General features: G+C 41.2%; 1 protein-coding gene across 1 annotated transcript in view; it reads right to left on the bottom strand.

Moving 5' to 3' along the window:
• The window catches only part of LOC133776748 (zinc finger protein 883-like), a 46271-nt gene that overhangs the window by 5747 nt on the left and 17136 nt on the right, over nt 1-23388 (bottom strand). The window lies entirely within an intron of this gene.

The following is a 23388-nucleotide window of genomic DNA, read 5'->3' as shown; positions in this document are numbered from 1 at the left end:
AGAAGTACATGGGAGCTCTACTAGCTTTCTCTCACACCATCAACTTCTTTCTCTACCAAGCTCATAACTATTTGAAAATAAGGGAGGAGATTCAAGAAAGAATAGAAAGCAGCTTTGGCTTTTTCTATAATTATTCTACTCATAAACATTTAAAGAACTGAAATAACATTATAACAAATTAAAGTAAAAGCAGTGGAGTTATTTACCCAAGAACAGAACCTGAGAAATTCTGCAGTATAATCTGCATTTGTGACTGAGGGGAATACAGAGAGATTTGTTTGAGAACCTGCAGTAGGCACCAGCATTGTGGTGCAGCAGGTAAGTCTCCACCTGCAATTCAGGTGAACAAACAATTTGAGTCCTTGGTGCTCCACTTCCAATTGAGTTCCCTGCTAAAGTGCCTGAAAGAGCAGTGAAAGATGGCCTGAGTATTTGGGCCACTTCCATGGTTATGGGAGACCCAGATAGAGTTCCAGACTCCTGGCTTTGGCCTGGCCAACCATTGTGTCCATTTGTTGAATGAACCAGTAGATGGAAGATATCTCTTTCTCACTACCCATATCTCCCTATCTCTATTACTCTGCCTTTCAAATAAGTTAATAAATAAATCTTGGGGCTGGCACTGTGTCACAGTAGGTTAATGCCCTGGCTTAAAAAACCGGCATCCCATATGAGCACCGTTTTGAGACCCAGCTGCTCTACTTCTGATCCAGCTCTCTGCTATGACCTGGGAAAGCAGTAGAAGAAGGCCCAAATCCTTGGGCCCTTGAACCCATGTGGGAGACCCAGAAGAAGCTCCTGGCTCCTGGCTTTAGATCAGTGCAGCCCAGCCATTGCAACCAATTGGAGAGTGAACTGTTGAATGAAAGATCTCTCTTCTCCCTCTTTCTCTCTGCCTCTCCTCTCTCTGTGTAACTCTGATTTTCAAATAAATAAAAAATAAATCTTTTTAAAAAATCTTAAAACATAAAAGAACCTGCAGTAGATTATTTTCCTGACATCGTCCTAGCTCAGGATCAAGTTCATGTCCTCAAACTATTAAGGACTGCATTGCTCTAACAATTAAAAATAAATGCAACTGATTTGTGTTTTAGCCCTAGGTAACTCTTTCCCTTGCAGAATGTTAAGTGTTTACTTCCAGGGTGGCACTAAAACACTGCCCACTACATCATCTGTATAACACTAAAGACTCTATTGGACATCATGACCCCAAAATTTAGAATATTGTCCTTGAAGCTTCAGCAGAAATCATATAACAAATATATATTTTGCTATGGCAACAGAAAGGTGAGCGACAAAACTGCCTTATCTTGGATAACTGCAATGCTTCATAGCCATGACATATTCACCATTCATCTTGTTTTTATATATTCCCTGAGAATAAAATTCATCTTCCTTTATCCATTTCCATTAATAAATTATTATCAATCTAAAAAGAAAACTGACAGCAAGTTGGGGAATAAAAAAACCACTTACAGGGGCCAGTGTGATCGCCCAGTGGGTTAAAGCCCCAGCCCGCAGAGCCAGCATCCCATGTGAGTGCCAGTTTGAGTCCCAGCTTCTCTACCTCAGATACAGCTCCTGCTAATATGACTTGGAAAGTACTGGAGGATGACTCAAGTGCATGGACCCCTGCAACTATGTGGGAAACACAGAAGAATCTCCTGCCTCTTGGGTTTAGATTGTCTCAGCTCTGACCATTGTGGCCTTTTGGGGAATGAACCAGCAGATAAAAGATTCTCTCTGTCTCTCTCTTGCTCTCTTTCTCTATCACTCTCTGTGACTCTGTCTTTCAAATGTATAAAATAAATATGTTTTAAAAAGTACACAATTTGCAGGTGATGTATTAATTTTCTTTGCTTTTTGAAATATCAGGAGGTGCCCTGAACCATACCTGGAAGAAAACGTGAATGCAAGGATTTAAAAGAAAATTTCTCATCTTTCCTTCTACATTACACTGTAGAAAAAGGAATGGTAAAATGAATAAAGAATCTTGAATATATAAATAGAGAAAATGTCAACTTCACCATGGAGGAATAAACGTTTAAACATGGAAATATATAGGCAAGTGCCCCCACCTCTATTAAGTGGCAGAGATTAACCAGAAGTTATCATTGCTTTAATGAAAGCATTGCCAAAATTTTATTAAATGACAATGTAACAACAAAAAACAATAAAACTTAGTTATTGTTCAAATAAACTATGTTCAGTAACATTTACACTAATGAAAGTTATTTTGGGGACTGGCACTGTGGCTTAAAAGGTAAAGCAGCTGCCTGTATCCCATATGGGTGCAAGTTCAAATCCCAGCTGTTCTACTTCAGTTCCAGTTCTCTGCTATGGCCTGTGTAAACAGTAAAAGTTGGCCCAAGTCCTTTGGCCTCTGCACCTGCTTGGGAGACCTGGAAGAAGCTCTTGGATCCTGGCTTTGGATTGGTGCAGCTCTGGCCATTGTGGCCAGTTGGAGAGTAAATCAGCAAATGGAAGACATCTCTCTCTCTGCAAACGGGATTGTCACAGAGTATCCAAACTTCCACATTTTTGCAAACTAGGTCTTGTATAAAGTTCTGTAACCTTGAAAGAGTAGTGCAAGGCAGGCTGCACAATGCAGGAAAACAGAAATTTTACTAGAAGATGATATACCATGAAACCCCAAAATTGCAATTGCCACATAGTGTAAGTCAGCCTGCACACACCTCACGAGGATTTCTCAGGGAATGCAGGGACATTTCACTAGTAGCACTAATCTTACAGATAGGTAAATAGTGACAGAGGTGCAATAGACATTCACCCACACACATTTCATCCCAAATGGCCTGAACCCCCAGCTCCATCCCATTGCCGTCTTGGATGAGACAGACTTTCTACAGAATTTTTAGAACTGTACTCTGTACACCTGGAGACGCATTGGTCTTCTTTCAGTGCACCAATTTCTGACCAAAAAAATCCTTAAAATCTCAACCTTATTCACCTTTTCTCCAGTCTTCTTTCAGTGCAGCATTTTCTGACAAAAAATTCCTTAAAATTTCAACTTTCTAAAATATGTTAATAAAAATTCACCCTTTCTCCAGCTCCAGAACTGAGGCTGTGCCACTGGTGTCTCTTCCTCGACCAGCCAAGATCTACAGGGTGCACCTGAATACCTGACTTAACACCTCAGATCTATGGCTGTCACCTATGCCACCAAGAGACAGACACCTGTCCTGCTCTCCAAGGTTCCTTTCACCCTCACACTAACACCCACAGACACAGAAACCAACCACACAGCTCTTGAGCATATGAGGAAAGCCCCAGGGGTCAGGAATTCTGTGAAGATGGTGGGAGTGGTTGGAATGGCACATGCTGAGAAGGAGGCCAGAGGAGATTTCCCATGGTCCTGACCTGCTGACATCATGGGCAGATGATGCTAGATTCCCAGATACCAATGCATGCCTGCATTAGGAAGAAATGAAGATGATCCATATATCAGCTGGAAAATCAGCCTCCTGGGACACAGAGGAGATATATCAGAACTTTCCTAACCACATGAGATACCCACATAATTATCCAATTCCTCAGTAATTCTTGGTTTGACATATTTACATCTGAAAGAAACATAGTATAAGTGGAGAAATTCAAATATGGAAAGAATTCTTGGCAATTGTCATTAAATTTATTGTTATTTTTAAATCTCATAATTAAAATATGGTTCTAAAAACCTCACATATTTTTTATGACTTATTTTATCTATTTGAAAGACAGAGATACACAGAGAGGTAGAGCAAGAGAGGGAGGTCTCCCACCTGCTAATTCACCCCCCAAATGGCTGCAACAACCAGAGCTGAGCTATCCAAAGCCAGGAATGGAAACTTCTACTTGGTCTCCTGTGCAGCTGCAGGGGCCCATGGACATGAGCCATCTTCCACTGCTTTCCCAGGCCATACCAGAGAGCTGGTTCAGAAGTGGAGCAGCTGGGATTGGAATCAGGGCCGATATGGGATGCCAGCACTGCAGGCCAGGGCTTTTACCTGCTGCACCAAAGCACCAGCCCCCTAAATATATACTTCTTACAGATACTCAGGAAAAGACTCCAAGAATTTTTTTAACTTAAAATATTCGAAGAAACTAATGTTCCTCAACAACCCATTTTTAATCTTTTAAAATGATGCTTGATCTTACCTACTAAAACATTTTTTTCACCCATCAATGCATCATATTTTGCAGTGAGGAAAATTATTTGAATCTATTCAGTGTATTAAAAGGGCTGGAAATTGGGGTGAGTGCCTTCTAAAATGTTCATGAATAATTGAAATTGCACTACCTGGTAATTCTTTACCCAAAAGTTCCTGAAATTCATCTATGAATCACTCCATTTAGTTAAGTATTTAACAAAACTTTATTTTTTTGAGATCTGAACTTAATTTGTGGTTTCTCCCACAAATTAGGCCCAGAGACAGATACAGGGATGCCATGGACTTCCTGCTTTTACTCCTTTTCCTGTATAAGTGAGAATGGACATGAAATTATGATTTGAGTGGTAGTGTCATTGGGCACTGACTTTTGGCCCACAGCTATTGGTCAATTTTTACTAGATATAATGTCTGAATTGTGCTGTTCAAATTCCTGTATCATCTCTGAGCTGGTAATTACCTTTCAGTGACTTTATTCTGCAACTCGAGGGAGGTCAGTCTTCCTTATTTTTTATTTTTAAATATTTACAGGATTTCTTTATTTATCTGAGAATAAGAGTTATAGATAGGGAGAAGCATTGACAGAGATGCCTTCCACCCACTGGTTCACTCCCAACTGGCCGCAATGGCCAGAGCTGGGCTTGACCTGCTATATCACAGCAGCAATCTCAGTAAAGCTTTTTAAAAATCTAAAGAAGGAAAATGTAAAATGCATAAATTATAGTTGTCTGCATGTATACATTTCTGAAAAGTACACAATTTGATCCTATTGAAAATCTAAAATTCATTTTTAAATTATATAATTGAAAAAGATAAAAAAGATGTTCTGTCTTATGTCTCTACAGCATAAGATATAAATCAACTTTCCCAGGTTCTATATGCATTTATTAACAAAGTTTCATAGATGTAATCAGTAGAGTGGCTCCAATAAGTCTTAACCAGGGGTGCAACTAAATTTAACAAGAGTACTCAATAGGAATTTTAGAAGAATTTCAAAATATGTATCAGAAGAAAAATAAGTACTTTACTTGGTACTATACTATTGTCTAAATTTCCAGTTGTCAGATGTACTAAAAAAAATCCCAGAAGTGGCAAAGTTAGTCCAACATGATGCGTAATAAAATAAAGTTTTTAAGTTACAACTTGGCTAGAGAAAATGAGAATTTGCAGATCCCAGATTAAAATAACCAAGAAGGCCCAATAAAAGAAAACTCAATGTCTTCCTATACTAACATTTACTACCTCAGATTTATTTAACAGAAAGGTGATTATTCAAGCTATACCCCATTAGGTAGCCCAATTATACCTGCTAAATCCAGTAAAAAAATAGCACCTCATGATAGATTACTAAAATCATATTCCTATATGCCATCCACCATGTCCACTGTACCTTATAGCTAATGTTAACACATCTGATGCATCTCAATAGATAAATGCTGTGTCTTAACCAAGTATGGCAAATGTGTTTTGTTCAAAGTTTTTCCAAAAGCCCCTCAGTCTCAGTTTGCCTTCACCTTGAAAACACACTTCTGAGGTATACAAATCAGTCCAGCTTCTTTGGGCCTCCCTCCAATGAAAGGGGCTAAAATCCATCAAAATAAACTCTAGGCACTGTCCTTGTGTTCTCAGTGACTTTTTCACTCTAGGGGCTCACAAACCTAAATTCTCTAGATCACCTGTGATGTCCATTAGTTGTCAAAGACTATGATGCAAGTAATTTCGCCTCTTGGAACCTTGTTATTAACTGTGCTGTATGAGAAATGAAGTCTCCTACACAACTTGTGCTTACGATTCTCCAAACTATGTTGTCTGCTAGGACTTTGGCCATGAATATAGGACAGTAAAACCTGAGCATGGTTACTGAGGTGTCCTTAATTAATGATAGACTGTGGCCAGCACTGTGGTGCAGTGGTGTAATCCTTTACCTGCAGTGCCAGCACCCAATATGTGCACCAGTTCTAGTCCCCATTTCTCCTCTTCCCATGCAGCTCTCTGCAATAGCCTGGGAAAGCAGTAGAAGATGGTCCAAGTGCTTCGGTCCCTGCAAAAATGTGGGAGACCTGGAAGCTCCTAGCTTGGATTGGCCCAACTCTAGCCATTGCAGTCATTAGGGGAGTAAACGAGCATATGGAAGACCTTTCTCTCTGTCTCTTTCTCTCACTATCTGTAACTACACCTGTCAAATAAATAAATAAAATCTGTGTGTATGTATGTGTGTGTGTATATATATATATATATATGTGTATATGTATATATGTCTATGTGTGTGTATATATATATATATGTGTATATGTATATATGTCTATGTGTGTGTATATATATATATATATATATATATATATATAATGAACCAAAACGTGGCATTCTCCATTTGGCACAAGGGACAGGCTCCAATATCTACTCTCTATGTCAGTATGTCAGTATAATGCAGGAGGTTACCCCTCTACCAAACAAGAAAAGCTATTTAAGTTCAGCTGGACACCATTCTGCTGACTATTGACTTTATTTACTGTTAGTCTGGATGCTTTCATTGGTTGCAATCCAGAGACCCAATTTTTCCATAGATGTTAACATCAGCAAACATGAAAATTTGGTAAGAAAAGCTTAAACTGAGAGTTATGATTAATAACTATTTTAACAAAATTTCTCAGAACCCATCTAGTCCAAACCTTGGACGATTGGAAGCTGTTGTACTTGGCCCACCCATAATCAAAATGGATTCCAAATTCTTTAACTGCAAGGAGAGTATCATAGACATTAATGCTCCAAACTGATCCAGTTCCCTGCTAATGTGTCTGGAAAAGCAGCACAGGATGACTCAAATATTGGGGCTCCTGTACCCGTGTAAGAGACTGAAAGAAGCCCCTGGCTCCTGACATCAGTCTGGCCTAGCCACAGTCATTGCAGCCATGTGAGGAGCAAGATCAATCTCTCCCACTCTCTTTGTAGTGCTGCCTTTCAAATATATAAATAAATCTTTAAAAAAGTAGATCACTTCAATCAATTTGCCATTGCTCAGTCATGATGACTTTTACTACCCAAAGTTCTTTTTCAAAAGATTTATTTATTCAAAAGGCAGAAAGAGGAGCTGGTGGTGTAGTGCAGTGGACAAAGCTGCTATATGTTACACTGGCAATCCTGTATGTGCACCAGTTCAAGTATCAGCTATTTCAATTCTGATCCAGCTCCCTGCCAATGGACTGAAAAAACAGTGGAAGATGGGCTAAGTGCCGGGCTGCTGCCACACACATTGGAGGAGAAGCTCCTGGCTTCAACCTGGCCACACTCTGGCTATTGAAGTCATCTCAAAAATGAATCAGGTGATGGAAGATTTCTGTCTCTCCCTCTCTCTGTAACTCTTTCAAATAAATAATTAAATATTTTAATATGATAAAAAAGGCAGAGACACAGAGACAAAGAAAGAGGGAAAGAGAAACATGGAGATCTCCCATCTGCTGGTTCACTTTCTACATGGCTACAACAACTATGCAAGACCAGGTTCTCAAGTTCCCATTTAGGTTACAGTTCTCCAAATTAGATGACAGGAATCAAAGAATTTGAGCCATCATCCATTGCTTCCTGGGGATATTAACATGAAACAGATTTGGAAGTGGAATACCCAAAACTCAGATTAGCACTGCAATATAGGATGTGGGCATCTGTTGTGATGGCTAATAAATTGGAAAACCTGGAGGAAAAAAATGAACAGATTCCTGGACATACACAATATACCAAAATTTAGTCATAAAGACACATAGAAAAGCTAAATAAATCAAAACCAAGACAGAAATTGGATGAGTAATAAAGACCCTCCCAACAAAGAAAAGTCCAGGATCAGACAGCCTCATTATTGAATTCTTCCAGACTTTTAAAGAAGAACTAATTCCATTTCTTCTCAAACTATTCAAAACAATTGAAAGAGAGACAATCCTCTCAAACTCCTTCTATTAAGCCTGCATCACCTTGATTCTTAAACTAGAAAAAGACACAGTGGAAAAAGAAAACTATAGAAAAATATCCCTGATGAGGGCCGGTGCCATGGCACACTGGGTTGATCCTCCACCTGCAGATCTGGCATCCCATGTGGGTGCTGGTTCTGGTCCCAGTTGCTCCTCTTCCAGTCCAGCTCTCTGCTCTGGCCTGAGAGGGCAGTGGAGGATGGCCCAAGTGCCTGGGCCCCTACACCTGCATGAGAGACCAGGAAGAGGCATCTGGCTCCTGACTTCAGGTCAGAACAGATCCGGCCATTGCGGCCATTTGGTGAGTGAGGCAGTGAAGAGAGGGTCTTTCTCCCTGTTTCTTTTTCACTTTCTGTAACTCTACCTGTAAGTAGAGTTAAAAAATTTTAAAAAAGAAAGAAACATATCTGTGATGAATATAGATGCAAAAATCCTCATAAAAGAAATACGTAATTGAGTCCAAATGACCACAATGCCTGGAGCTGGGCTGATCTGAAGCAAGGAGCCAGGAGTTTCTCCAGGGTTTCCCACATGAGCGCAGGGGCCAAAGTACTTGAACCATTTTCCACTGACTTCCCTGCCCATTCGCAGAGAGCTGGATCATTAGAGCAGCAGCCAGGATACAAACTGATGCCCATGTGATATGCCAGTGTGGGTGGCAGAGGCTCAATCTAGTATACCACAGCACTAGCCCCCCAAAAGCAATCACAGATTCAATATGATCCCAATCAAAATACCAACAACATCCTTCTGAGATCTAGAGAAAATGTTAAAATTTGCATGGAAATGCAAGAGACCCCAAATAGTTAAAGGAATCTTAAACAACAAAAACAAAGTTGGAAGCCTCACAATACCAAAATTCAAGACCTATTACAAGACAGTTATAATCAAAACAGCCTGGTACTGGCACCAAAAAGTCATGTGGATGAATGAAGTGGAGTAGAATCCCCAAAAAATTAATCCACAAATCTACAACCAGCTAATTTGTGACAAATGATCTAAAATAAATCCCTGGACAAAGAACAGTCTTCAAAAATGGTGCTGGAAAAATTTGACCTTCTCATGCAGAAAAATGAAACAAGATCTCTACCTTACAACTTATACAAAAATACAGTGTAAATTGATCAATGATCTAAATCTATGATGTGATACCATCAAATTCCTAGAGGGAAACATCAGAGAAACTCTGCAAGATACTGGCATCAGCAAAGCCTTCTTAGAAAAGGCTCCAAGAAGCACAATCAATGAAGGTATAAATACTCAAATGGGATTACATCAAGCTAAGAACCTTCTGAACTACAAAGTAAACATTCAACAAGATGAAGCACCTGACAGAATGGAAGAAAATATTTGCAAACTAGGCAACTGAAAAAGTAAAATATCCAGAACTAGAAAGAGCTCAAAAAACTCAACAACAAAAAACAAACAATCCAGTCAAGAAATGGGCAAAGGATATAAATCGGCATTTTTCCAAGGATGGATTGCAATTAGCAAGCAGACACATGAAAACATGCTCAGGAACAATAGCCATCAGAGAACTGCAAATAAAAGCCACAATGACCTTTTGCCTCACCCAGTTAGAATGGCTCTCATACAGAAACCAAAAGTCAGGAGATGGAGGTTTTGTGTAGCAGGTTAAGCTGCTGCCTGCAGTGCTAGAACCCCACATGATTGCGATTTTGAGTTCAGGCTGCTCCACTTCTGATCCAGCTCCCTGCTAATGTGCTTGGGAAGGCAGCAGAAGATGGCCCAAGTACCTGGGCCCCTGCACCCACTTGGGTGACCAGGGAGATGCTTCTAACTTTGGCTTCAGATTGGACCAGCACCACCTGTTGTTCATATGGAGAATAAACTAGCAGAAAAAATATCTATGTCTCTATGCCTCTGCCTCTCCCTCTCTGTAACTCCACCTTTCAAATAAAGAATTCTTTTGAAAAAGTCAACAAAAAATAAAGGCTGGTGGAGAGGTAGAGAAAAAGGTACTCTAACCCACTGTTGGTGGGAATGAAGCTAGTACAGCCATTATGGAAGGCAGTATAAAAGTTCCTCAGAAATCTGAAAACAGATATACCATATGATCCTGCCATTCCACTCCTGGGAATTTATCCAAATGAAATGAAATAGAATATGCATATGCATGAGTTATCTGTACCCTCATGTTTATAACAGCTCAATTCACAATAGTTAACATGGAATCAACCCAGATGTCCATCAACTGGTGACTGGAAAAAGAATATGAGCTATATATACAGTCTAAAATACTATTCAGCCATAATTGAGAATGAAATCCTATCTTTTGTAACTAAATGGATGCAACTGGAAACAATTATGCTTTGTGAAAAAAGCCAGTCCCCACAAGACAAATACCGTATGTTTTCTCTGATTGATGGTAATTAATATATAGACAACAAAATGTAGCATGAGTTAAATTGACATTTTGAGATTTGATTATTGTTCACAGCGCTTTTCTGTACTCTTTGATAGAGTATAGAAAATATACTCATCGATATTTCTGCTACTACTTGAATTCTTTATTTTGTAGAGGGTTAAAGCTTGTGATTCTAAAATAAAATCAAAGCATGGAGTTGTAAAAGTTGAAAGAAAATAAAACAAGAAGGAGGGAGTTGGAAGTATGAGACAAAGGGAAGATAGGGTAGGATGTATCAGTTTGCTCTTAAATCTGTATATATAAATTACATGAAATTTGTTCACTTAATATGAGTTTTAAAACATAAACTTAACACTAGAAGAAAAAGACCTGAGATCAGTGTTTTCTGGATCACCACTAATAAAATTTAGTCTTCATTTATGTCTGATCATATTTTATTTTTATTTTATAAGAAAATTAACATTACCATCCCTAACAAGCCCATCCTGAATCATCCATATCTATCAGTTCCCACTATGCTAATAATTTCTCATGAACTTAAATCCATATCATCTTAAAAAGATGCAATGTGGGGCTGGTGCTGTGGCATAGCAGGTAAAGCTGCTTACTACAGTGCTGGCAACCCATATGGGTGCCTGTTCAAGTCCCGGCTGCTCCATTTCTGAACTAGCTCTCTGCAATTGCCTGCAAAAGCAGTAGAAGATGTCTCAAGTCCTTGGGGCCCAGCACACACGTGGGAGACCCAGAAGAAGCTCCTGGGTCCTGGCTTTGGATCGACGCAGACCAGCCATTGTGGCCAGCTGGGCCACAATCAGCAGATGGAAGACCTCTCTGTCTCTGTCTCTCTGTACCTCTCCTCTATTTGTGCAACTCTGACTTTCAAATAAATAAATCTCTTTTTTAAAAAACCTGATTCATGTTATTATTTATGTCTTTTAGAGGCTTTGCAGATGTTGATTATGTGAGCCATGAAAATGCATAAAATGCAAATGCTAGAATAGGCAATGCCATGTTCACTAAACTGGTAAAATCCAGTGCATGTGTTGAAAAAAATACACTAGCAATAAATTTGAAAAAGCTGTTAAGTATTATAAGTGGCTGTCAAAGAGCTAAAAACCTGACAATGACTCATTATGTCATTAATTTAATACATAATTCTGAGAAAAGCAGAAGTATTTGTTAAAATGTCTGCTAAAATGCACTAGATTTATAATATTTGAATGCATCTTTCTTATATGTAATGTAGTCCTGTGCTACTTTAGAGTATCAGAAATTTAAAATATTGGACTGATGCGTGATGGAGCAGTTTAACACCATGGCCTGAAGTGCCAGTATCCCATACGGGGGCCAATTAAATACCCAGCTACTCCACTTCTGATCCTGCTCTCTGCTATGGCCTAGGAAAGTAGTAGAAGACGGCCCAAGTCCTTGTGCCCCTGCACCCATTTGGGAGATCCAGAACTAGCTCCTGGCTCCTGGCTTCAGAACAGCACAGCTCCAGCAGTTGCAACCAATTAGGGAGTAAACATAAGATGGAAGACCTCTCTCTCTGGCTCTCCTCCCTCTTTGTAACTCTGACTTTCAAATAAATAAATCTTTAAAAATTAAGAAATGTAAAATGTGAAAGGTTTTTAAAAATGTATTTATTTATTGTGAGGCAGAGTTACAGATATAGAGAGGAAGTGAAAGAGAGGTCTTCTATCCACTGGTTCACCCCCAAATGGCCAGAAGGGCTGGAGCTGGGCCAATCTGAAGCCAGGTGCCAGAAGCCAGGAATCAGCAGCTTCCTCCAGGTCTCCCACATGAGTGCAGGGGCCCAAGCATTGATATCATATTCCACTGCTTTCCTAGGCCATTAGCAAAGACCTGGATTGGAAGTGCAGAAGCAGGGACTCAAACTAGTGCCCATATGGGATGCTGGTACTGCAGGTGGAAGCTTAACCTACTATGCCACAGAGTGGGCCCAGTGATTGGTTTTAGGAAGACACCTTTGATGTAGAATAGGCTGCAATATTGTAAGGTAAGGTTTAGCTTTTATTTCTCACACATCAGCATTCATCTTTTAGCAACTATAAATATTGAATATCATACATATATACATAAATATAGGTAACTGCAGATTTTGTTGTCATTCTTTCTAATCCTCTTTTTAATGTCTGCTTACAGGCCATCTTATGGATTATTATATTGATGTTACCTGTACACAACCAACAGACATTTCCACTGTAGAATGCATTTATATGTACAGGTATTTTTGTTTGTGTGTACATGAATGCACGTTGTATGGAGATAGCACTGACAGTAATACTGTGAGAAATCCTAACACTGATTTCAAACTTTCTGTCCTCCCTAGAAATGACTGTCATTGAAGCAGACCACAGGGCCCCTTTTGATGTTATGGACTGAAATGTGCCTCCCTAAAGCTCAAACACTGAAGTGCTAACCACCAACATGACTCTACCTGAAGAAAGTGCTTTTAAGCAGGTCAAATTGAGCCTTTTAGGACCTTGATCTTATATTTTCAAGCTCCACAACTCTGAGAAGTAAAATCCCGTGATTTAAATCATATTCTCTGTGGTATTTTCTTAGCAAATTAATACATCCTCATTTCTGCCAACATTTCATGCAGTCATCTAGAAGGTTCTCATGATTGGCAGAGAAATATAAAAATTAAAACTATGACTATAGATGACCAACTATCTACAAACACAAAAAAGATATCCCAGAAGCAACTTACTACCATCCTCCAGTACCCAGAGAAAAACAAGAATGAATCAAGTTGCAGGGCAGTAGAAAAAGTGAATAATGAAAGATCACTGCAGAAATAAATAAGGAAGGGCCTGGTGCTGTGGTGCAATGGGTTAGAGCCTTGACCTTGCATCCCATATGTTGCTGCTATGAGACCAGCTACTCTACTTCCAATCCAGCTGCCTACTAATGCACCTGGGAAATCGGTGGAAGATGGCCCATGTTCCTGGGTGCTAGCACCCACATGAAAGACTTGGAAGAAGTGTCTGGCCTTTCAAAAAAAACTAAAAAAATAGAGGCAGAGTTAGCACTGTTGGAAAAACAGACACATAGTTCAATGGAAAAGAATAGGCAGCTGAAATAAACTGACTTTTCTACAGGCAACTCATATTTAACAAAGAAACTAAAACAAACAGGAGAAAGAAGATTCCTTTTAGCAAATGGTCTAGAGGAAAGTGATTATCCATATGTAGAAGCCTGAAAATATACCCCAACACCTCATACACTATGTAAAAGCAACTCAAGATGAATTAAAAATCTAAATACAAAACCAAAAACTAAGTAAAGATAGAGGAAACTATGAAACATTAGCTAGAGAACAGTTTTGGGTAAGATTCCAAAAGCACAAGTAACAAAAATAAAACATATGAATTTGAGTGTATCAAATTAAGATACACATTCACAACAAAGTAATCATCAGAGTGAAGATTAACAAACAGAATGGCAGAAAACATTGAAAACTCTACATATGACAAAAGATTGATAGCCAGAACATACATATATAGAACTGGAAAAACTCTAAACAAGAAGCAAAATGTACAGTTAAGAAATGGGCAAGGCCAGTGCTGTGGCTCAACAAGCTAATCCTCTGCCTTGCGGTGCTGGCACACTGGGTTCTAGTCCCAGTTGGGGCACCAGATTCTGCCCCGGCTGCCCCTCTTCCAGGCCAGCTCTCTGCTATGGCCCAGGAGTGCAGTGGAGGATTGCCCAAGTGCTTGGGCCCTGCACCCCATGGGAGACCAGGAGAAACACCTGGCTCCTGCCTTTGGAACAGCGTGGTGCACCAGCCACAGTGCACCGGCCGCGGCGGCCATTGGAGGGTGAACCAACGGCACAAGGAAGACCTTTGTCTCTCTCTCTCACTGTCCACGCTGCCTGTCAGAGAAAAAAAAAAAAAAAAAAGAAATGGGCAATGATCAGAATAGATGTTTCTCAGAAGAAGAAATCTAAATGGTCAAGACATATATGAGCATGCCCAATATCACTCACCATTAGGGAAACGTAAATCAAAACCAATAGCAGACTCCATATGTGGGAGAACACAATGCTTGGGTTTTCATTTGTGCAACAAGTGGCTTTAGAGGACCCTGTTCACCTCTAGAGGGCAGAGTCTACATGGAAGTAAGGAAACCTTAATGTTTTCTAATGGGCCTGTTAAATTTGACCAGTGCCTACTATATTTGCCACAACTTTCCAGTCTCACCACTTTCCTTCTTCTTCCTCTCTCTGTCGCTTGCAAAAATAGTATACCTTCTATAAACTGAGGATACTTTTTTTTGTTTTTATTCCTTCTGTCCCTTATGATATTCCTCTAAGAAATCACAACCATCAAAGTATTCATTCATTTATGCAGTCTGCAGTTTGCATGGGCTACTACATGGCAAAGTACTAGGTTAAAGGAAAGGTATAGGCCAGGAACTGAGCAAGGTTCACAATGATGAAGCCATTGAGGGAATGAACCCAATGGAAGACCTCTCTTTCTTCCTCTCTCTGCCTCTCCTTCTCTGTCTGTGTAACTCTGATTTCCAAATAAATAATCTTTAAAAACTAACTAAATAAATAAATATAGTAGTAACCTGGTGGCAATACCTTTCTATCAGAACATGTGAAGCACTCAAACACAGTTTGTCACAGAAAGTCAGCCATAGTTTTCCAGGGCACATCTTCTACTCCACTATGTGGACATATCTGTGGGGGGCAAGGGGCACTTATTTCTTCCCCTCTTCTTTCTTACCACTCTCACAGTTATAACTTCTATAGATGCTTCCACAGACCAGTCTCTATGAAAATGTAGAACTAATTTCCTCCCATGTCAAAATGTCACGGGTTTAAACACAGAACCCAAAATAAGACAAATAACTGCCCTTCTTAATTACACAGTGTGGAATATAAGAGTCTCAGTGGATCACTGGGTAACTGTAAAGTACTAGGCAGAGAAAAACTCTTACTTATCTGTATTTATGATGCTGTAATTCTCCACTTTATGCAAACTCAGATTAAAAGAGCTCCAGTTAGTGGGCAGCACTGTTGCATAGTGGGTTAAGCTACTTCCTGCAGTGTCAGCATCCCATATGGGTGCGAGTTGGGATCCTGGCTGCTCCACTTCCCATCCAGCTCTCTGCTGTGGCCTGGGAAAACAGTAGAAGATGGCCCAAATCCCTCATCTCCTGCACCCACCTAGGAGACCTGGACAAAGCTCCTGGCTCCTGGTTTTGTATCAAAACAGCTTAGGCCATCTATCTCTGCTTATGCCACTCTGTAACTCTGCCTTTCAAATAAACAAATAATTATTTTAAAAAACAGCTTCAATGCAGAAGAAGCTCCTGGCTACTGGCTTCAGATCAGCACAGCTCCAGCTGCTGCTGCCAATTGGGGAGTGAACCATTGGATGGAAGATATCTCTCTCTCTCTCTCTCTCTCTCTCTCTCTGCCTGCCTCTCTCTGTGTAACTCTGAGTTTCAAATGAATAAATAAATTTTTTTTTTTGACAGGCAGAGTGGACAGTGAGAGAGAGACAGAGAGAAAGGTCTTCCTTTGCCATTGGTTCACCTTCCAATGGCTGCCGTGGCCAGCATGCTGCAGCCAGCACACTGCACTGATGTGAAACCAGGAGCCAGGTGCTTCTCCTGCTTTCCCATGTGGGTGCAAGGCCCAAGCACTTGGGACATCCTCCACTGCATGCCCAGGCCACAGCAGAGAGCTGGCCTGGAGAGGGGCAACCGGGACAGAATTTGGCACCCCGACCGGGACTAGAACCAGGTGTGTTGGCACCACAGGTGGAGGATTAGCCTATTGAGATGTGGCGCCGGCCAATAAATAAATCTTAAAAAAAAAAAAAAAAAAAACTCCAGTTATTGACAACACAGTAGACTTGAATTAATTTTAGTTCACTTTTCACTTTGCAAAGGGATCAGCGGCAGGTAAAAACAGTTGACAACCTTGCTAACTGGAGAAGAAATAGCTGAAGACAGAAAATGAAAAGCAGCCAAATAAATCATCAGCTATGATTCCATGGCCTTGTAGAAGAAATACAGCCACAACCTGAGACAAAGAAAGAGAAATGAACCCCATCCAACATAAACCTTGAAAAGTGGATGCTCACAATTAATGAGTGAAGCAGCTGCCCACTGATATCTTGTCTAGGGAGTGAAGATGCCCTAAGTTCTGCTTCTGAAAACTCCAGTCATAAATCTGTCCTTGTAAATCTGTCCCTGGCATCTCTTTTACAAACATACTGGACCGACCGATAGTTGGAAATGTGATCCTAAGTCATGTAGGCTGCATTTAAACCCACCAGTACTATAACAGCTGAGGTATGATGCTGGTGATCCTATACATATTCTAAGAAACTTGAATTTAATGCTCAATTCTCAGGAAATCATTCCAGCTGAGCCTGGGGCCATTAATATAAACTCCTTGGACCCTCCACTCTCTCTGTGCCTGTTTGAAAGAAGGGAGTTTTCCCACACCAGGTTTCTGTAACAGCTTCAAATTCCAGATTGGAAAAATCTGATAATCAAATATGGGAAAGGGATCAATGCACAAAGCTGCTACACAGGCTGCACACTGCTCCCTCTGGGAAAAAGCTGAACACTCAGGGCCACACCCAGCAGGTGTGTCCGTGGGGACCCCACCAGGAAGATGAGGTGCAGGATGAGAGCAGTGGGGCAGATCCTAGTCAGATCCTCCTTCCCACCCCTCTGTGCCCCAGGCTCTCTGCTGAAGACCATCCAGCCCCACCCTGCAGGAACCAGCCCAGGAAACAGCAGGAGGCCCTGCTAGACTGCATTCTGAGACCACCCACAGTGGGAACCCGGCTTATTTAACTGGAGAGCAGGAGTCTCCCCGCCTTCCTTCCCTGTGCTCTCAGCTGCCCTGCATGTGCAGTTTCCCAGAACGCTGCCCTCTCCTATAACCACTAAATAAAGCACATTAGGGACAGGCCAGGCGCTGGGAGCCTGGGAAGCCTAGGTGGGAGACAGAACAGCCCGGGTCCCAGCCCTTGACCTCGGGAAAGCTGCCATGATCGCTGAGAAGTAAGTGAGCCTCACTGGGGGCCTCCACCCACCCTGGCACCCACCCTTGTCCCACACGCCTCCCCGCCCGTTCCTGTACCCCAAACCTGCTTCAGAAAGTCCCAAGAGTAGGTACCCTTTCTTCTGGAACCACAGGGAGCGAAGCGGGGAGAGTGGGGCAGAAAGAGTCCCTGGCACGTGGGACCCACAGGCGGACGATGAAGAGGGAAGCAGCAGCAGGAGGCAGGCTCTGGGTGAGCACCCGGAAACTGCCTGGGATCCCACGTGCAGAGCAGGAGATGCAGTAAATGCAAGAGGAGTAACACAGCCCCCAGGGCAGGCCTCGACCAGGGAATGAACTCCCTCTGGTCCAACCCTTGGGCGGGCACTAGCACGCGCATGCCCACAGGCATTCGGAAGGCAGATTACATCGGAGCTCCTGGGGACTCTGGGAAATGGAGTCCAGGCCACAGCATCCCTACAGACACCAGCTGGCCCTCCCCAAGGGGTGCAGGCTGGGGTGGGTGCCCACAACCAGAGGGCATTTCCTTTTGTTAAGTCCCTCCTTCCTTTCCTTCCCACCCCAACATCTCAAGGATCAGTTGCTGTTCTTCCTTTCCTGAATCAAAATCTTAAAGAGTGACACCCACTGCTGCTACTGACCCCAAATCCTGGCTCCCTCATAACCTCTGTCTCTTCCAGAAAAATCTTATTTACTGCTTTGGCCCTAGAAATCATAAATGGCTATGGTAGAATGTAACTTTTAAGAGAGGTGTAGAAGGCATGGTTTAACATCCAGTTTTGAGAATACAATTTTTATTTGTGTTTACAGTTCTTTGAAGATTTATTTATTTATTTGGAAGCCAGAGTTACAGAGGAGAGGCAGCGAGAGAGAGAGAGGTTTTCCGTCGGCTAGTTCACTCCCCAATTGGCAGCAGTGCCACAGCACTGACCCCTTATAGTTCTTTTCAAATCATTTTACACTGTCTTTTTATTCATCTAGTACGGAGACAAACAGAGGAATGGACACAGAGCTAACATAGCTGAATATTCAAGAAGACAGGTTAAGGGGTTAAATGCCTTATATCATTTATATACCTTCGATTAATTCTGGGGACAGTATTATCTGGAGTTTACAAAGGAGAAACTGAATGGAAAGAGCTTGGAAAAACATGGTGTTTTTTAATATCATTAAAAAGTCTAAGTTAAAGGCCAATCAAGGGGCCAGCGCTGTGGCATAGCATGTAAAGCTGCCACCAGCATTGATATTCCATATGGGTGGAGGTTGAGTCCTGGCTACTCTGCTTTCAATCCAGCTCTCTACTATGGCCAGGGAAAGTGGTGGAAGATGGCCCAAATCCTTGGGCAGCTGCACCTGTGTGGGAGACCCAGAAGAAGCTCCTGGCTGCTGGCATCAGATCAGTACAGCCCCAGCCATTGTGACCAATTGGTGAGTGAACCAAAAGATGGAAGATGTCTCTCTCTCTCTCCCCTTCTACTCTGTGTAACTCTGACTTTCAAATAAATAAATAAATCTTTTTTAAAGAGCCAATCAACATATAATACTAGTTTTAAAAATCTTTTTTTTTGTCTTGGGTCTCAGTTTTTAAAATCTGATTTCTCATAGGGAAAAAATGTGAGAGATACAAAGAGTACCTAAAAATTATTTACACTGTAAAGAACCACAGAGGATTATAACTTGTCTAGAAAACAAAGGAGATTCAAAGTTTCTATTATTTCATGGTAATTTTTTCTTATTTTTAATATCAAGATAGTATGTAAATATGCAGTGCTAGGTATTTGTGTGTTGTTTGATATGTTTTATTTTTAAGCAGAAATTCAAAGAGATAACTGGGTAACATGGGGTTCTATATCTCTGATTACTTCTCTCAATTAGAGATCATGGGATTAGAGTTGGTGCTGGATTAAGAATGCTTAAATCTTTATCCACTGACTTCACACCACCATTCACTATGAAAGACAATATTCTTTGGGTAGATTGCTCTTTCTTGCCAGACTGTAAACTTCATGGGGTCTAGAAACATATTTGCTTTGACACTAAAACTCAGCATCTTGACAGTCAGTCTTTTAGTTGAATGAATAAATGATATACAATATTTCTGCCCCTGAAGAACTGCCTAATAGAGAAGAAAATAAAAATTGATTTGATGACTGTCAGTATTAGGTGAATATATAATTTGTTGTTCTGATATAAGCTTGGTCATAAAAAGGGCATATTAATAATGACACAGAGTTGAAGTGTATAAACATCTAGGGCCAAGCGGGTTAAATGTTCACCCTAGCTATATAAGGCATTCCATGTCAATAGGAGAGGAAGGAGGAAGAGGGGAGGGAGTGTAGGTGGGAGGGTGTTTAAGGTGGGAAGAATCACCATGCTCATTAATTATTAACAAAGAGAGAATCTATGATCATTTGTTGCTTAAGAAAGGGTGATAGGCATTATTTAATTATAATGCAGGCATTAATGTTTTCCTGTCTCTGAAATAGGAAGTCTATAACTCAGAATTCCTTGCTGTTTCATCAAAAACAATTCAAAACAAAAACCTAATTAAGTATAAGAGGAAGTTATGCATTAGAAGTGTATTCTAATTTCTAGGAGATTCAGTGGTTAGAAAATTCATCCCAAATCTTGCTGCAAAATGTCCCATATATTTTCCATGACCACTACCCGTAAGCATAAACTCTTTTTTTTTTAAAGATTTATTTATTTGAAAGTCAGAGTTACACAGAGAAAGGAGAGGCACGGAGAGGGGAGAGGCAGAGAGAGAGAGAGAGAAAGATCTTCCATCTGCTGCTTTACTCCCCAATTGGCCACAATGGCTGGAGCTGAGCTGATCCAAAGCCAGGAGCCAGGAGCTTCTTTCAGGTCTCCCACTTGGGTTCAGGGGTCCAAGGACTTGGGCCATCTTCTACTGCCACCACATGACATCCCACGGCACACTCCTCCCCCACCCCCAGCAGTGTTCTGCAGCTCCTGCTCCTCTCCACTTTCACTGGAAGGATCTGCTGCTCCTTTTCTTCATGCAAGTAAGTCCGATTGAGATGATGTCCCTGATACACTTGGCTGGCAAGTGCCATGGCATGTGTCCATGACCTAGCTAAATGCAAAGCTGGAACATTTTTAACTTTTCACTGCCATGGTGAGACAAGGACTCCATCTAATGAAGTAGGGGATTTTTCAGGGAGTCTAGAGAATCAAATATGACAAAATGACAAATCTTAACCAAAGACTGTCATGGTAGAGAGGAAAAGAACCCAAGATGTACTTTTCTATCTTTTCTTTTCTGATATAAGTGCCTAAAAACAAAGCCAAGGAGGGCTGCCACAGACCCATTCTGAAAATTCCTTAATATATTCATTTTCATCCAAATTAATATTTTATTTGAAGAAAATAAACTTTTACATAAATGAAAATGTAATACCTAGACAAGTGTACAGGAGAAAATAGGCACTCAGTTACCTTAGAAAAATCTGGGTCCATTAATGTGTTCTTCCAGAACAAATGCTGCAGTACAATAGAACCACAGCCTCTGACATTCCCCCTCCACCCTGATGGATCTTGGGTTTTCCTCCCACCTCCCCTCTCCTGTGAATATCTAAGTAGTAGGACAAAAGGAATCCAAAGATACGATGATGGTATTTAACATGGAATAAACATACTGTTTTAGTCAGTACAATCCTCAATACTACAATAATTATTTCTAGTTCACTGATTACAAAATTAAGTATATGAAATCTATTCCTAATTAATCATTCCATCGAGAGCTTAATGTAGACTTTCAGAGGTGAAAGAAATAGAGATATGTGTAGAGATGTGTATCTCTATAATACAGATTTACCTCTGTACTTTATAGACAATATACCATGTTTGTATTTTTTTTTTTTTTTGCAGTCTGGCATAGTTTATTACATCCAGCTTGTCACTTTGGAAATTTTATAATTAGACATTAATATACAACAAATTTTGAATCTTTACAGATGATATAGAGCACCCTAGGCCCTCCCAGGGCAGAAAACAGATCAAGAGCTCATACAATAGCTTCAACCACAAGGAGCAGATGAAGATATCATCGGAAAGATACCTATCCCTGCAGTGTGGCTGCTGAGCAGTTCTGCCCTTACAGATCTCGTCTGGTTCAGATCACTGAAGAAGGTTACAGGCTTTCTGACATTCCTAAAGATTTCACTGATGAGGATCTAAGATATATTCACTATGCTAAGAGCCTCAGAATGGTTTGTACAATAGAATGTTACTTTTTCCATGTGAATATGCCTTAAAGCAGTAGAAAGCACACTGATAACTTTCTAAATTAATTCCCTTTGCTGGAGCTTGGTCAGATGAGCTTCTCCACCTCCCCACCAGTCAGGCATTTTGCCAGGTTTGCCAAGATGTGGCTGGAATTGCGGGACAGATGGGCAAAGTCTGAATCAGGAAGGTAAATGGTTCAGCCTCCTGCCATCCACACCTTGCTCTAAGGGAGGCAAAGCATGAGATGCCAGCAGGCAGTACCTGCACCCTTGTTCTCCTGCAGCACTGTGCTACCTCCCTCTAGACCACTTCCTCCACCACTGGCACCCAAGAGCCACCTCCAAACATGCAGAGAACATTTCTATTATACAAAGAGTTTGTGGAACATGGAATTCAAAGATAGGTGTAAGGGCCAGCATTGTCAAGCAGCAGGTTTAGCCACTTTTTGCGATGTGGACATCCCATAGGGGAGCTCCAGTTCAGTCCTGGTTGCTCTGCTTCAGCTTTCTGCTAATGCAGCAGATGTTGACTTATGTGCTTGGGCCCCTGCCACCCATGTGGAAGACTCAGAGGGCATTCTTGGCTCATGACTTCTACCTGTACCAGCCCTGCCCCAGCTATTGCATGCACCTGGCGAGTGAGCCATCAGATAGAAGATCTATCTCCCTACCTCTCTCTGCCATCTTAAAAAAAAAGGTACAAAGAAATGAAAGCCATACATATGGAATATACATAGTATGAATTATGTGTAGCTCTCACAATTTATTTAGTTATTTTTGAACTTAACACCTTAAAAAAAAAAACTTGAAAGACAGCAACTGAGATCCTCCATCCACTGCTTTATTTTCCAGATGTCCATAACAGCTGGGGCTGGCCCAGCCAGGAACTCCAAGCCTTTAAGCCATCATCTGCTGCCTCCCAGGTGCACAAGCCTGACCCACTATGAACAGATGCCCCTACATTTTTTTATTTTTCCACAAACTTTTTGAAGTCACATTTGCCAAAAGGTTCCTGACACCTCTCTTGTTGCTTTCATAGTGGCAGACTCTGGAATGCTATCTCCCAGTACAGAAGAGAGCCTCAGCAGTCCTCGGGGGCCAACAAGTAGGCGGTTGGTGACAGGGTGAGCAAATCCCATACATCTTTGTTGTTAATGTAACTGTGAATGTGGCCAGTGCTGTGGCTCACTAGGCTAATCCTCTGCCTGCGGTGCTGGCACACTGGGTTCTAGTACCAGTTGGGGCACCGATTCCATCCCGGTTGCTCCTTTTCCAGTTCAGCTCTCTGCTGTGGTCCAGGAAGGCAGTGGATGATGGCCCAGGTGCTTGGGCCCTGCACCTGCATGGGAGACCAGGAGGAAGTACCTGGCTCCTGGCTTCGGATCGGCACAGGTGCCAGCCATAGCAGCCATTTGGGGGTGAACCAATGGAGGGAAGACCTTTCTCTGTCTCTCCCTCTCTCACTAACTCTGCCTGTCAAAAAAAAATGTAACTGTGAATGTCCATATAATTTTGTTCTGTTTACACAAAAATATCTTTGTTTAACAATTGAAGATTGA

This window comes from Lepus europaeus, chromosome 18 (genome assembly GCF_033115175.1).
Source record: "Lepus europaeus isolate LE1 chromosome 18, mLepTim1.pri, whole genome shotgun sequence".
NCBI lineage: Eukaryota > Metazoa > Chordata > Mammalia > Lagomorpha > Leporidae > Lepus > Lepus europaeus.
This window is presented reverse-complemented; position numbering and strand designations above follow the sequence as displayed.